Below are 16,700 nucleotides of genomic sequence, written 5' to 3' on the forward strand. Positions count from 1 at the left end.
ATGTCCCTTTCCCCCCTCCCCCCTAGCTCCCCTCCACCCAGTTCCTGCCCTGCCCCAGGCCTTCACCACCCTATTGTCTGTGTCCATAGGTAATACATACATGCATATATGATCTTTCTTTAATCTCTTCCTGCCCCCCTTCCCTCTGAGAATTGTCAGTCTGTTCCATTTCTATGCCTCTGATTCTATTTTATTCAACAGTTTATTCTGTTCATTAGATTTCTTATTCCTTTGATTTTTAGATTCAGTTGTTGATAGATATGTATTTGCTGCCATTTTGTTCTTCATATTTTTTATCTTTTTCTTTTTCTTCCTCTTCTTAAAGTATACTATTCAGCATTTCACATAATACTGGTTTAATGGTGATGAACTCCTTTAGCTTTTTCTTGTCTGTGAAGCTCTTTATCTGACCTTGATTTCTAAATGATAGCTTTTCTGGGTAGAGTAATCTTGGTTGTAGGTCCTTGCTGTTCCTCACTTAGAATATTTCTTGCCACTCCCTTCTGGCCTGCATAGTTTCTGTTGAGAAATCAACTGACAGTCGTATGGGCGCTCCCTTGTAGGTAACTAACTGCTTTTCTCTTGCTGCTTTTAAGATTCTCTCTTTGTCTTTTGCTCTTGGCATTTTAATTATGATGTGTCTTGGTGTGGTCCTCTTTGGATTCCTTTTGTTTGGGGTTCTCTGCGCTTCCTGGACTTGTAAGTCTATTTCTTTCACCAGGTAGAGGAAGTTTTCTGTCATTATTTCTTCAAATAGGTTTTCAATATCTTGCTCTTTCTCTCTTCTTCTGGCACCCCCATAATTTGGATGTTGGTACGCTTGAAGTTGTCCCAAAGGCTCCTTACACTATCTTCATATTTTTGGATTCCTTTTCCTCTTTTGCTCTTCAGGTTGAGTGTGTTTTGCTTCCTCATATTTCAAATTGTTGATTTGATTCTTGAGATCCTCTAGTCTACTGTTGAATCCTTGTATATTATTCTTTATTTCAGTCAGTGTATGCTTACTTTCTGACTGGTCCTTTTCCATTTATTTGGAATTCTCACTAAGATCCTTGAAAGTCTCACTAAGTCCCTTGGAGGTTTCTAGAAGATTCTTGAGTAATCTTATAACCATGGTTTTCAAGTCTATATTCAGTAGTTTGCTTTCTTCCATTTCTTTCATTTGTGACTTTTTTTTGTCTCCACATTTTGGCTGCTTCCCTGTTTTTGTTTCTATGCATTGGGTAGAGCTGCTAAGTCTCCTTGAATTGATAGAGTGACCTTGTGTAGTAGGGCCCACAGCTCAGCCTCCCCAATCACCTGAGGAGGTGCACCCCTTTGTGGGCTGTGTTCACAGTCTTGTTGTAGTTGAGCCTTGATTGCTGTTGATGTCACTGGGAGGAATTGACATCCAGGCCAATTGGCTGTGGGGACCAGCTGTGACTACAGTGGGAGAGCTGCTGTGCAGGAGACACCCTTATAGAGCAGGACTTGCTTCAATGGGGCTTTGATGCTCAATGAGTCTGACCCTTAAGTGTGTCACTTTTGGATGTGTAGAGTTGTAATCTGGTATTGTCTGACACTGACCACTGGGTATACTGGCTCTTGGGTTTCCAGGGAGGTGTAAAGTAAGCCACACTCCCTGGAGCTACAGAGAGATCTCCAGATTCCTCCTCGTTGTATCAGGTTTGGCAGTGCCCAGATGAGGCCCCAGCTGTGAAGCAAGGCAGGCTGGTGCCTGGTCTTGGGCCTTTTATTGGTAGGTTTGGGGCTTCCTGACCCAGCTGCAGCTTGTCTGACAGGTTTTAGCCTAAGGACAGGCCATTCATTTGAAAAAGCTGCTGCACTCAGCTGGTTGGGGTTATAAATTGGATGGGGCGGAGTCTCAGGGAATCACCAGGGTGGAGTAAACAGAAATGGCTGCCCGTCAGCCCTGCAACCAGGGAGGTCCAAGCATAGGAACAATGACTGTTGTGAGCACCTCCGTCTGGGAGAAAGCCACTCCTGAGTTTCTGCCCGGATGCCAGGTAGTTCAGTTTCTCCTTGTATGGGTCTAGGTCCTCCAGATCCTTGCCCTGGTGCTGGATCTCGGAGGAAGTGAGAGCTTATAAGTTCAGTTTGTGTGCTGGCCTTTTAAGAGAAGCAGTTGTGTATCTAGCAGCCTCTGTGTCACTTGAGCCCCAATCCGCACTGGTTTTTATAGCCTGTAGTTCTTAGTGCCTATGGGGACTTTTTTTCCCAGCTCTGGGACCCTGGACTGGGGGTCTGGTGTAGGGCTGGGACCCCTTCCTCCTCCAGTGGCCTCCGCAGAGACTATCTCCCTCCTGATTAAAAAGCAGCACATGCAAGTGCCTGACCAGCCTGTTCCTTGCCTCCACACCTCCTACTAGTCTCAGTCTCAGTGTGCTTTCTTCTTTACTTCTCTAATTGTAGAATTCCCATTCAGCTAGCTTTCTGGTGGTTCTGGATGATGATCTGTATTTTAGTTGTAATTTTGATGTGGTTGTGGGAGGCAGTGTGTATAGGCGTTTGCCTATGCCACCATCTTGGTTCTCCTCCTATTCTTAATTTTTTGAGGAATTGCCATGCCAGACTGTTTTCCATAGTGGCTGTGCCAGTCTACATTCCCACCAGCAGTCAATAAGGGTTTGCTTTTCTCTACAACCTCTCCAACCCTTGTTATTACTTGTGTTGTTGATAACAGCCATTTTAACAGGTGTGAAGTGATATCTCATTGTAGTTTTGATTTGTATTTTCCTAATAGCTAATGAAGTTGAATGTCTTTTATCTATCTGTTGGCCATTTGTATGTCTTCTTCTTCTTCTTCTTCTTCTTCTTCTTCTTCTTCTTCTTCTGCTTCTTCTTCTTCTTCTTTTTATTTTTATTTATTTATTTATTTATTTTAAAATAAATCTTTATTCAGATTATTACAATTATTTCTCCTTTTTCCCCCCATAGCTCCCCTCCACCCAGTTCCCACCCCACCTTCTGCCCTTACCTCCCCCCCACTGTCCTCATCCATAGGTGTATGATTTTTGTCCAGTCACTTCATGAAACCCCCCCATACCCCTTTCCCCCTGAGAATTATCAGTCCACTCCCTTTCTATGCCCCTGATTCTATTATATTCACCAGATTATTCTGTTCCTCAGGTTTTTAATTCACTTGATTTTTAGGTTCACTTGTTGATAGATATGTATTTGTTGTTCATAATTTTTATCTTTACTTTTTTCTTCTTCCTATTCTTTAAGAATACCTTTCAGCATTTCATATAATACTGGTTTGGTGGTGATGAACTCCTTTAGCTTTTTCTTATCTGTGAAGCTCTTTATCTTCCCTTCAATTCTGAATGATAGCTTTGCTGGGTAGAGTAATCTTGGTTGTAGGTTCTTGCTATTCATCACATTGAAAATTTCTTGCCACTCCCGTCTGGCCTGCATAGTTTCTGTTGAGAAATCAGCTGACAGTCGTATGGGTGCTCCCTTGTAGGTAATTAACTGTTTTTCTCTTGCTGCTTTTAATATTCTCTCTTTGTCTTTTGCTCTTGGCATTTTAATTATAATGTGTCTTGGTGTGGTCCTCTTTGGATTCCTTTTGTTTGGGGTTCTGTGTGCTTCCTGGACTTGTAAGTCTATTTCTTTCACCAGGTGGGGGAAGTTTTTGGTCATTATTTCTTCAAATAGGTTTTCAGTATCTTGCTCTCTCTCTTCTTCTGGCACCCCCATAATTCAGATGTTGATACGCTTGAAGTTGTCCCAGAGTCTTCTTACACTATCTTCATATTTTTGGATTTTTTTTTTTGCTTTTTGCTTTTTCGGTTGAGTGTTTTTTGCTTCTTTGTGTTTCAATTCTTTGACTTGATTTTTGTGTTCCTCTTGTCTGTTTTTGGGTCTCTGTATAATATTTTTTATTTCAGTCAGTGTATGTTTAATTTCTAGTTGGTCCTTTTTCATATCTTCGAGGGTCTCGTTACATTTATCGGCCTTTTCTAGGATATTCTTAAAAAACCTTATAACCGTGGTTTTGAATTCTATATCCAGTCGTTTGTTTTCCTCCATTTCTTTCGTTTGTGATCTGATTCTTTGACGCCGCATTTTCACTGCTTCCCTGAGTTGGTAAGGTAGATTTGTGTGCTAGGTTTCCAATATGGCCCAGTGGGTCTGCCTCCCCAGTTAACCTGAGGTGGACACTCTTGGTGCACCCCTTTGTGGACTGTGTGTACAGCCTTGTTGTAATTAAGTCTTGATTGTTGTTGGTATCACTGGGAAGAATTGACCTCCAGGCCAGTTGGCTGTAAGGATCAGCTGTGTCTATGCTGGGAGAAGTTCGGTGCTGGAGACAGCCTTATAGGATTAGACTTGCCAAATTGCAATAGCCTCTGTGCTCAGCTTGGATGGGGTGGAGTCTCAGTCTTGGCTTCCTGTCAGCCTTACCCTTGCGCGCACGTGCGCGCCTTCAGACCTCCACCTTCCCTGGCTCCTGAGTCTCTGCCCGAGAGTCCAGACTCCCCCCACAGGAGCGTGGGTCCCCAGGGGCTCGCCTGGAACCGGGGTTCAGTGCAGTCAGGAACCTCCGACTCCCTTCCACTAGGGAAAGCCTGTGGCAACCTCCGCAGTCTTTGTGCGCACTGGCGTGTGCGCGCGCGCTTTCAGTCCTCCGCCTTTCCCGGCTCCCGAGTCTCCGCCCGAGAGTCCAGACTCCCCCCGTAAGAGCGTGGGTCCCCAGGGGCTCGCCTGGAACTGGGGTTCAGTGCAGTCAGAACTGGGGTTCAGTGCGGTCGGGGGGCTTCCTTCCCCCTTCCGCCAGAGAAAGTCAGCCAGGCTCTCAGCCGCCCTTCCTCTCTGTGCGCACAAAGACCCTTTGCCGTACCTCCGATTCTCTGTGAGCTTTCCTCTTTCCTTCTAGTTGTAGAATTTTCACTCAGCCAGCTTTCCTGTGGTTCTGGATGGTGTCCGTTCTGTCTTTTAGTTGTAGTTTTGAAATTGTTGTGCGAGGCAGCAGTTTAGGTGCTTACCTATGCCGCCATCTTCTTCTTCTTTTTAATAAATCTTTATTGTTCAGATTATTACAGGTGTTCCTCTTTTTTACCCCCATAGCTCCCCTCCACCTGATTCCCCACCCCACCCCATGCCCTTACCCACCGCCACTGTCTTCATCCATAGGTGTAAGATTTTTGTCCAATCTCTTCCCGCACCCCTCACACCCCCTTCCCACTGAGAACTGTCAGTCCACTCCCTTTCTATGTCCCTGATTCTATTATATTCACCAGTCCATTCTGTTCTTCAGATTTTTTATTCACTTGATTTTTAGATTCACTTGTTGGTAGGTATGTATTTGATGTCATTTTGTTGTTCATAATTTTTATCTTTACCTTTTTCTTCTTCTTCCTCTTCTTAAAGAATACCCTTCAGCATTTCATGTAATCCTGGTTTGGTGGTGATGAACTCCTTTAGCTTTTTCTTGTCTGTGAAGCTCTTTATCTGACCTTCAACTCTGAATGATATGCTGGGTAGAGTAATCTTGGTTGTAGGTTCTTGCTGTTCATCACTTTGAATATTTCTTGCCACTCCCTTCTGGCCTGCATAGTTTCTGTTGAGAAATCAGCTGACAGTCGTATGGGTGCTCCCTTGTAGGTAACTAACCGTTTTTCTCTTGCTGCTTTCAAGATTCTCTCTTTGTCTTTTGCCCTTGGCATTTTAATTATGATGTGTCTTGGTGTGGTCCTCTTTGGATTCCTCTTGTATGGGGTTCTGTGTGCTTCCTGAACTTGTAAGTCTATTTCTTTCACCAGGTAGGGAAAGTTTTCTGTCATTATTTCTTCTAATAGGTTTTCAATATTTTGCTCTCTCTCTCCTTCTGGCACCCCAAAAATTCGGATGTTGGTACGCTTAAAGTTGTCCCAGAGGCTCCTTACACTATCTTCATATTTTTGGATTTTTTCTTTTTGTTTTCCTGGTTGGGTGTTTTTTGTTTCCTCATATTTCAGATCTTTGGTTTGATTCTTGGGGTATGTTGAGCTACAGTTGAGTTTCTGTATATTCTTTATTTCAGACAGTGTATGCTTAATTTCTGACTGGTCCTTTTCCATTTTTTTTAGCATTCTCATTAAGATCCTTAAAGGTCTCACTAAGTTCCTCAGCGGTTTTTAGAAGATTCTTGAGTAACCTTATAAATGTGGTCCTGAACTCTATGTTGTCCCGTAGTTTGCTTTCCTCCATTTCTTTTATTCGTGACATGTTTCTTTGTCTCCGCATTTTGCTGCTTCCTTGTGTTGATGGAGTGGCTTTGTGTGGTAGGTGACCTATAGGGGCCAGTAGCTCAGCCTCCCCAATCACCTGAGGTGGACGCCTTTGGTACACCCCTTTGTGGGCTGAGTGCAAAGTCTTGGTGTAGTTAAGCCTTGATTGCTGTTGGTACACTGGGAGGAATTGACCTCCAGGCCAATTGGCTGTGAGGACCCGCTGTGTCTATAATGGAAGAACTGCGGCGCTGAAGACACGCTTATGGTGCAGGACTTGTTTCAGTGGGGCTTTGGTGCTCACTGAGTCTGCCTCTTGAATGTGTCACTTATGGATGTGAGGGGTTGAAATCTGGTGTCTCACACTGACCACTAGGTACACTGGCTTTTGGATCTCCAATGGGGTGCAGGTCAGCTACTGTCTGAGGCTACCCAGCAGGCGCTACAGCAAGAACTACAGTTTTCTCCTCTTTGCTTGGGGTTTGGAGGTTTTGGAGCTGTCTGACCCGGGCTGCAAGTTTGCTGGGTTAAGCTGCGATAGGGCAGGTCATTCATATGCTAAAGCTGCTGCTTAGAGCTTGGGTGGGTTTATAGATTGTGCGGGGCGGGGTCTCAGGGTGTGACTAGGCTAGGGCGTAGCAAACAGTGATGGCTGCCAGTTAGCCGGCTCTGCGTCTTGGACGAGTTCCCGCGTCCCGCGCCCCAGCACAGTAAACAATTATTCCTGCGCGCAGCCCTGCAAGCAAGCCACCCTCCCTTTCCGACCCCATGGCAGACAGTCCAGCTTCTCCCCGTAGGAGTTTGGGTCCCCCGTGTCTCCCCAGAAACTGGAGTTCGGAGTAATCGGGAGCTTGTCTCCCTTCGGGTTGAAAAAAGCAGCGCTCCCAGTCGCCTGTCGCCAGCCCGATTCCCGCGCCTCCGTACCTCAGCTTTTCAGTGCTTGTGCACCCTTCAATGCTGTTTGCTCTTTCCTTCTACTTGTAGAACTTCCACTCAGCCAGCTTTCCTGTGGTTCTGGGTGATAGACGTTTTGTCTTTTAGTTGTAGTTTTGAAATTGTTGTGCGAGGCAGCAGTTTAGGTGTTTACCTGCACCGCCATCTTGGATCCTCTACCTGTATGTCTTCTTAGGAGAGGTGTCTGTTCAGGTCCTCTGCCCATATTTTTTGTTTTGTTAATCCTCACCTGAGGATATTTTTTCCATTGGTTTTTTTAGAGAGAATGGAAGGGAAGGTGAGAGACATAGAGAGAGAAACATTTATGTGAAAGAGACACATCAATTGGTTGCCCCCCGCACATGCCCCGACTAGGGCCAGGGACTGAGCCTGTAACTGAGATATGTACCCCTTGACCAGAATCTAACCTGAGACCCTTCAGTCCATAGGCCAACACTCCAACCACTGAGCCAAACCAGTTAGGGCTGCCCATTTTTAAATTGGATTGGCTCTTTGTTTGGTGTTGAGTTACATGAGTTCTTTATACTGTATTTTGGATATTAACCCCTTGTCAGAGCTGTTGTTTGCAAATATCTCCTCCCATTCAGTTGGCTGCCCTTTTATTTTGTTGTTGGTTTCTTTTGCTATGTAGAAGCTTTTATGTTTTATATGGCCTCATTTATTTATTTCTGCCTTTCCTTCTCTTTCCGTTGTGGTCAAGTTCATAAAATGTTCTCTTTTAAAGAGTGGAAATTTTTGAGCACTCCAGAGAGGCTGTGGACCATGCCCCAGATAGAGTTGTCAGTGCTGACACCAGGCCAGGCCTTGAGATATGGTCTCATGGCCCCTTCCCCGCTGCACCTCACAAAATAGCCTTGCAAGATAGAACACTGTCAGCTTTCTGAAGAACAGGATGACCCTATGAATAACATGGTCGTCAATGGCATGACCCTGACATTACTTGGGAAAAACTGTTTTGTCTTAGGTTGCTTGCTCTGCAAAAACAGGATGTGGTTAATGGGCTTAAAAGTGGTCCTGCACAAAGGGTTGGGGCTGCTCTCTGGACTCCCTGAGTGGAGAAAGGTAGAGCAGTCGCCAGCCAGCTATTAAAGGCTCCCTAAATTTTAATTTGGTCTGGACTCCAGTGGTCGTTCATTCACGTTTGCTTCACAACATTCTCCACGACCAAGGTCAGCAAAGTTAATACCTATGTTTTCTTCTACGTTATTTATTATTTTAGATCTTATATAAGGTCTTTGATCCATTGTGAATTAAATTTTCTACATGAGGACAAATTGTAATCTAGTTTGAGTATGACAAACAGCTAGGGTGGGATATACTAGTAGTAAGTGCCTGCCTCCATTCTTTGACTTCTTTTTTATGGATATGGCACATGGGAAAACCCTCAGAAGGGCATTTGAGACTAGATCTTCCTCATACTGTATTCTCAAAAGGGTTGGATGAAAAGGGGCTAGAGAAATGTGGGTTTCAAGATAGAAAATAACCCAGAAGACACTAGGGATTGTTTCTCTACACAGTTAATTGGGCCTGGGAGATAATACTCTCATGTTATCTTTAAAGCCACACTCCCCAAAATATCTGATTCCCCTGATCCCTGCAAACCAACCCCAAACAAAGTCCTTTGGGATGCTTATCTCATTGCACACAGCACAGCCTAATTGGCATTTTAAGAAATGGTTTCCAGCAGAGAATCAGGATGTCCTCTGGGTTGGAATCCCTGATGACCTATATGTAATGTCCTTAATTTGCCCCAGCTGACATCTTAGGTTCGCAGGGGTAGGCTTGCAAATGCTTTATTTCTCACAGGTGATGCTTTTCTTCCTTCATGACTGCTCATGTCAGGCCAATGTGTCCTCATTATAATCTCTATAATTGCTGCTGAGGAAACATTTAGGAAGGGGAGTTATTGTAAGAACACCAGTGCTAGAGCCAAATTCATATTTTACTAAGTAGGGAAGGAGCTGAGAAGACAGTGCCTTGAGTGATCCAAAATAGCAGAAATCCCAAAACAGATGTTCTTTCAACTCTGAACTCATTGATGATTAAGCTGGTAGTAAATTTAAGCTTTTAATCAGGTAGTGTTAATGGAAATTCTTGTTCTCTTTAAAAAATTCTTTTAAATTGATTTCAGAGAGGAAAGGAAATACATTAGTGATGAGAGGGAATCGGCGTTGGCTGCTTCTTGCACGCCCCTATTGGGGATCGAGCCTACACCCTGACATGTGCCCTGACCAGGAATCGAATTGTGACCTCCTGGTTCATAGATCAGCGCTTAACCACTGAGCAACACTGGCCAGGCAATTAATGGAATTTTTATTGCCTAAGCTCTCATTGCTATTTTGGGATGGGGAGGCAGCTCATATACTATATATGTTATATGCATGATTCAAAGAACCAAATAATAGAGGTTAAAGAAGTTCACTTACTTAATCTGTTCTGATATGTGCTGATGGAGTTCAAAATCTGATCACAGATTGCAAGAACATTACAGAATTACATGTACTGTATACTTGTACTCCTAGTGATGCTCTGTTACTAGGATAATTAGTGCAAACGATGACGATTGTGTAAGGACAGTATCTTCTATGCCATTCCGCCAGTAAATGACGATTTCCAGGGTCAGAGAAGGAAGAGTGATGAGCACTTCCTCATCAGTAGCCAATGTGTGAGTCAGTGTGGGCCTATCCTGCCCTTTCCATTTCACTTACATACTTGTTCTGCCTATAAATCTCTGTGAGAAAATTTCAGGTGAGGTCATGTTGGGGGTTGAGGTATCCAGGAACTAGATTAGAAACTAGGGCATCCTTTGGCATTGTCAGCTTATTTCCCCATCCCTTAAGCCAGTGGGTGATATTTGGTCAGTCCATGAGGAAAGCTTTCTGAGAAGACAGAGGAAAAAAGTCACTTGAGAGCCACAAAACAGAATGGGAAATTATTAGAACAGTTGCTTAAGGGAGGAAGAGAGACATGAATCAGACGATGAAGAAATTTACCCTATGGAGATCTACAGAGAAAGATGGAAACTAATAAAGAGATAGGTAAGTATATGGATACCTAATTAGGTGGGTTGTAGGGAAAGTTGGGCTGTTAGTCCACAAGAAGCTGAGTTTGAAATAACAGTGTGAAGTGAAAGCCAAAAACGTGAAATACTAGTCTGCATTAATGAGGAGACAGGTAGTAAATGTGAATTTTTTCTTCAAAAATTATTTTTATTAATTTCAGAGAGGAAGGAAGAGGGAGAGAGAGAACCATCAATGATGAGAGAGGATCGATTGGCTGCCTCCTGCACACCCCATACTAGGGATCGAGCCTGAAACCAGGGCATGTGCCCTAACAGGGAATCCAACTGTGACTCTCTCAATGATTCTCAAGCAACACTGGCTGGGCTGTGAATTCTTTATTAATGGTCAAATTATATTTTGAAGAATACATTTAGTACTGAATTCTTTACTTCAAAAAGCGAGTAGGCAATCTGAAATGCATAAAGATCTATAATGATGATTAGGAGGAAAAACACAAAGAGGGATAGGGTAGATATTTTGGGAACTGATTTAGATTATTACTATTATTTTTTATGTTGGGCTTCACCTTGGAAATTAAATTTTATGTTGGGCTTCACCTTGGAAATTAAATTTTATGTTGGGCTTCACCTCTCATTCTGATCTATTCATGTGACTATTAAGAGCTGATGAGAAAATTTGAGTAAAAATTTGAGACACTCATATTATAATCCCAGTTTTACCAGCTTGGCCTATATTTTGAAGGCTTACAGGTCTACCTAGAACATGAGTATTTGTGGCTTTGTTATGTGTAAAATTGGCACTCATATGCATCTCTTTAAACCACACTTAATCTTGAAACAATGACAATACCAAGTTATCCTTCTACCTAACATGATACAACTATCCCATATACAGCCAACAACATGTTAACTTTTTCCCAAAAAGAGGAATGAAACACACCAACCCTTTCCCTGTAAGAGCATATAAATCCTTTTTTTGTCTTTTGGTGAAATCCATTCTACTATCTATTTCATACTCCCCCTTTTATATCCTGTGACTAAATACTGGGTTATGACATTAACTATATTTTACAAATTAAATTTATTGGGGTGACATTGGTTAATAAGGTTATGTAGGTTTCAAATGTACATTTCTGTAATACATGATCTGAATATTTCATTGGGTGCCCACCACCCAAAGTTAAATCATCTTCTGTCACCCTTCACCCTTTACTATCTCCCACCCCCTCCCTCTGGTAACCACCATACTGTTGTTTGTGTCTATGAGTTTTTCTTTGTTGGTTTTTCTTATTTGTTCATTTGTTGCTTTCAGTTTTATATCCTACATATGAGTGAAATCATATAGTTCTTATACTTCTTCTGTCTGATTTATTTTGCTTAGCATGATATTCTCAAGGTCGACCATGTTGTCACAAATGGCAATATTTCATGTTTTCTATAGCTGAGTAGCATGCTATTGTGTGTATGTGTGTATATACCACATATTCAAGACACTTTGGTTGTTTCTGTGTCTTGGCCAATGTGAATAATGCTGCAATGAACATAGGGGTGCATAGATCTTTGCGAATACATGTTTTCAAAATTTTTTTTCAGGTAGATAACCAGAGGAGGGTTTGCTGAGTCACATGGTAACTCTATTATTAATTTTTTTGAGGAACTTCCATATTGTTATCCACAGTGGCTGTACCAGTTTACATTCCCAGAGCAGTAAATGAGTGTTCCTTTTTCTCCACAACCTCTCCAACACTTGTTATTACTTGTTTTACAGAAAATAGTCATCCTAACAGGTGTGAGGTGGATCTCATTGTAGCTTTTATTTGCATTTCCCTAATAGCTAGTGAAGTTGAGCATCTTTTCATCTATTTCTTGGCCATTTGTATGCCTTTTTGAAATAAGTATCTGTTCAGGCCCTTTGCCCATTTTTTAACTGGATTGCCTCTTTGTTTGGTGTTGATTGCATGAATTCTTTTTTTAAAAAATAAATCTTTATTCAGATTATTACAATTGTTTCTCCTTTTTCCCCCCATAGCTCCCCTCCACCAGGTTCCCAGCCCACCTTCTGCCCTTGCCTCCCCCCCACTGTCCTCATCCATGGGTGTATGATTTTTGTCTAGTCTCTTCCTGAACCCCCCTATACCCCTTTCCCCCTGAGAATTATCAGTCCACTCCCTTTCTATGCCCCTGATTCTATTATATTCACCAGATTATTCTGTTCCTCAGGTTTTTAATTCACTTGATTTTTAGGTTCACTTGTTGATAGATATGTATTTGTTGTTCATAATTTTTATCTTTACTTTTTTCTTCTTCCTCTTCTTTAAGAATACCTTTCAGCATTTCATATAATACTGGTTTGGTGGTGATGAACTCCTTCAGCTTTTTCTTATCTGTGAAGCTCTTTATCTGCCTTTCAATTCTGAATGATAGCTTTGCTGGGTAGAGTAATCTTGGTTGTAGGTTCTTGCTATTCATCACTTTGAATATTTCTTGCCACTCCCATCTGGCCTGCATAGTTTCTGTTGAGAAGTCAGCTGACAGTCGTATGGGTGCTCCCTTGTAGGTAATTAACTGTTTTTCTCTTGCTGCTTTTAATATTCTCTCTTTGTCTTTTGCTCTTGGCATTTTAATTATGATGTATCTTGGTGTGGTCCTCTTTGGATTCCTTTTGTTTGGGGTTCTGTGTGCTTCCTGGACTTGTAAGTCTATTTCTTTCACCAGGTGGGGGAAGTTTTCGGTCATTATTTCTTCAAATAGGTTTTCAGTATCTTGCTCTCTCTCTTCTTCTGGCACCCCCATAATTCTGATGTTGGTATGCTTGAAGTTGACCCAGAGTCTTCTTACACTATCTTCAACTTTTTGGATTTTTTTTTCTTCTTGCTTTTTCGGTTGAGTGTTTTTTGCTTCTTTGTATTTCAATTCTTTGACTTGATTCTTGTGTTCCTCTAGTCTGTTGTTGGGTCTCTGTATAATATTTTTTATTTCAGTCAGTGTATGTTTAATTTCTAGTTGGTCCTTTTTCATATCTTCGAGGGTCTCGTTATATTTATCGGCCTTTTCTAGGATGTTCTTGAAAAGCCTTATAACCGTGGTTTTGAATTCTATATCCAGTCATTTGTTTTCCTCCATTTCTTTCGTTTGTGATCTGTTTCTTTGACGCCGCATTTTCACTGCTTCCCTGAGTTGGTAGGGTAGATTTGTATGCTAGGTTTCCTATATGGCCCAGTGGGTTGGCCTCCCCAGTTAACCTGAGGTGGACACTCTTGGTGCACCCCTTTGTGGACTGTGTGTACAGCCTTGTTGTAGTTAAGTCTTGATTGTTGTTGGTATCACTGGGAGGAATTGACCTCCAGGCCAGTTGGTTGTAAGAATCAGCTGTGTCTACTCTGGGAGAAGTTCGGTGCTGGAGACAGCCTTGTAGGATTAGACTTGCCAAATTGCAATAGCCTCTGTGCTCAGCTTGGATGGGGTGGAGTCTCAGGGTGGAGCAGACAGTCTTGGCTTCCCGTCAGCCTTGCCCTTGCGCGCACATGCGCACCTTCAGACCTCTGCCTTCCCGGGCTCCCGAGTCTCCACCCGAGAGTCCAGATTCACCCCACAAGAGTGTGGGTCCCCAGGGGCTCGCCTGGAACTGGGGTTCAGTGCAGTCAGAACTGGGGCTCAGTGCCGTCAGGAACTTCTGACTCCCTTCCACTAGGGAAAGCCTGTGGCAACCTTTGAAGCCTTTGTGCGCACTGGCATGCGCGTGCCTACAGACCTCTGCCTTCCCCGGCTCCCGAGTCTCTGCCCGAGATCCAGATTCCCCCCCGTAAGAGCGTGGGTCCCCAGGGGCTCACCTGGAACTGGGGTTCAGTGCAGTCAGAATTGGGGTTCAGTGCAGTCAGGAGCTTTGGACTCCCTTCTGCTAGGGAAAGCCTGTGGCAACCTCCGCAGCCTTTGTGCACACTGGCGCGCGTGCCTCCAGAACCCTGCCTGCCAGGGCTCCACCGGGTCTCCCCCCGGTCTCTGAGTCTCTGGGTGCCTTTCTCTCTACCTGACAGTCCAGACTCCCCCTGTATGAGCCTGGGTCCACGGGGTTTCGCCCGGGACTGGGGTTCAGTGCAGTCAGAACTGGGGTTCAGTGCGGTCGGGGGCTTCCTTCCCCCTTCCGCCAGAGAAAGTCAGCCAGGCTCTCAGCCACCCTTCCTCTCTGCACGCACAAAGACCCTTTGCTGTACCTCCAATTCTCTGTGAGCTTTTCTCTTTCCTTCTAGTTGTAGAATTTCCACTCAGCCAGCTTTCCTGTGGTTCTGGATGGTGTCCTTTCTGTCTTTTAGTTGTAGTTTTGAAATTGTTGTGCGAGGCAGCAGTTTAGGTGCTTACCTATGCCGCCATCTTGGTTTTCTCTGTATGAATTCTTTATGCTACATTTTGTACATTAATCCCTTGTCAGAGCTGTTGTTTGCAAATATCTTCTCCCATTAACCTTGGCTGGGTGGCTCAGTTAGTTGGAACATTGCCCTGTGCACCAAAAGGTTGTAGGTTTGATTCCTAGCCAGGGCACATACCAAGGTTGTAGGTATCATCTCCAGTAGGGGTGCGGCAGCCAGTCGATATCTCTCTTTCTCCCCTCCTCCCATTCCTCTCTAAAATCAATAAAAGCAAGAGAACTCATGGATTTGGACAACAGAATGGTGATTGTGGACATGGACAACAGTACTGGGGGGAAGGAGGGTGGAGGTAGAAGAGGGCATAGAGAGGATAAATGGTGATGGAAAAAATAAATTTTAAAAATCACAAAACATATTCTCTAGTGAGGAATACATATTAAAAATCTTTTCCCATTCAGTTGGTTGTCTTTTTGTTTTGTTAGCAGTTTCTTTTGTTGTGCAGAAGCCTTTTAGTTTGATATAGACCCATTCATATACTTTTGCCTTTATTTTCATTTCCTTTGGGGTTAAATTCATAATATTCTCCAAGACCAAGGTCTGTAAGTATAGTACCTATGTTTTCTCCTATGTAATTTATTGTTGCAGGTCTTATGTTTAGGTCTTTGATCCACTGTGAATTAATTTTTTGTATATGGGAACAAACTGTAGTCTAGTTTCATTTTTTTGTGTGTGGCTTTCCAGGTTTCCCAGCATCATTTGTTGAAGAGGCTTTCTTTTCTTCATTGTATGTTTTTGGCTCCATTGTTGAAAATTATTTGCCCATGTACATGTGGGTTTATTTCTGGACTCTCAGTTCTGTTCCACTGGTCTGTGTGTCTGTTTCAATACCAAGCTATTTTTTTTGGGGGGGGGGGTAATTTCTTAATTAAATTTATTTTTAATTGAATGTATTGGGGTGACATTGGTTAATTACATTATATAGGTTTCAGGTATACAATTCTACAATATATCATCTGTATACTGTGTTGTGTGTTTACCATCCCAAGTCAAATCTTCCATCACCATTTATCTCCCCACCCCCCATCCCCCCAACCCCATTACCCTCTTCTACCTTCTCCCACCATCCCTTCTCTCTGGCAATCACCAAACTGTTGTCTGTGTCCATAAGTCTTTCTTTTTTCCCTTTGTGTAACCCCTTCTCCCTTCTCACCCAGCCCCAAACCCCTGTTATCTGTATCCATGAGATTATCGTTGTGTTGTAGTATAGTTTGAAGCCAGAGAGTGTGTTATCTCTTGCTTCATTCTTTTTGTTCATATTGCTTTGACTATTCAGGATCTTTTGTAGTTCCATACAAATCTGATGATTTTTTTGTTCTATTTCTTTAAAAATGTTATTGGGATTTTGATGGGGACTGCATTAAATCTGTATATTGCTTTGGGTAATATGGATATTTTTAACTATATGATTCCTCCAATCCATGAGCACATAATATCTTTCTATTTCATTGTGTCTTTTTCAATCTCTCTTAATAATGCTTTGTAGTATATGAGGTACTTTACATCCTTTGTTAAGTTTATTCCTAAGTATTTTATTCTTTTGTTGTAATTTCAAAAGGAATTGTTTTTTCATTTCTTTTCCTGAAATTTTATTCTTAGTATTCAGGAATGCAGTGGATTTTTGTACATTGATTTTGTGTCTTGCAACTTAATTGTATTTGTTTATTGTTTCTAATAGCTTTTTTTTGTTTTGTTTTGTTTTTGTGGAGCCTTTAGGGTTTTCTACATACAGAATCATGTCATCTGCAAAAAGTGACACTCCTACTTCTTCCTTCCCAGTTTGGATGACTTTTATATCTTTCTCTTGCATGATTGCTCTGGCTAGAACTTCAAGTACTATGTTGAATAAGAGTGGTAAGAGTGGACATCCTTGTCTTGTTCCTGATCTTAGAAAAAAGCTTTCAGTTCTTCACCATTGAGTATGATATTGGCTGAGGGTTTATCTTATACTAGAGGCCCGCTGCACAAATTCGTGCATGGGTGGGGTCTCTCGGACTGAAATCCGCAGTCCAACGCCACCTGCAGCTCCTACCTGCCACTCCTGCTCATCTCGGCCCCACTGTGCCTGCCTTGGGCTCTTGCCCAATC

The sequence above is a fragment of the Plecotus auritus genome (assembly GCF_963455305.1).
Source record: "Plecotus auritus genome assembly, chromosome: 7".
In the NCBI taxonomy this organism is placed as follows: domain Eukaryota; kingdom Metazoa; phylum Chordata; class Mammalia; order Chiroptera; family Vespertilionidae; genus Plecotus; species Plecotus auritus.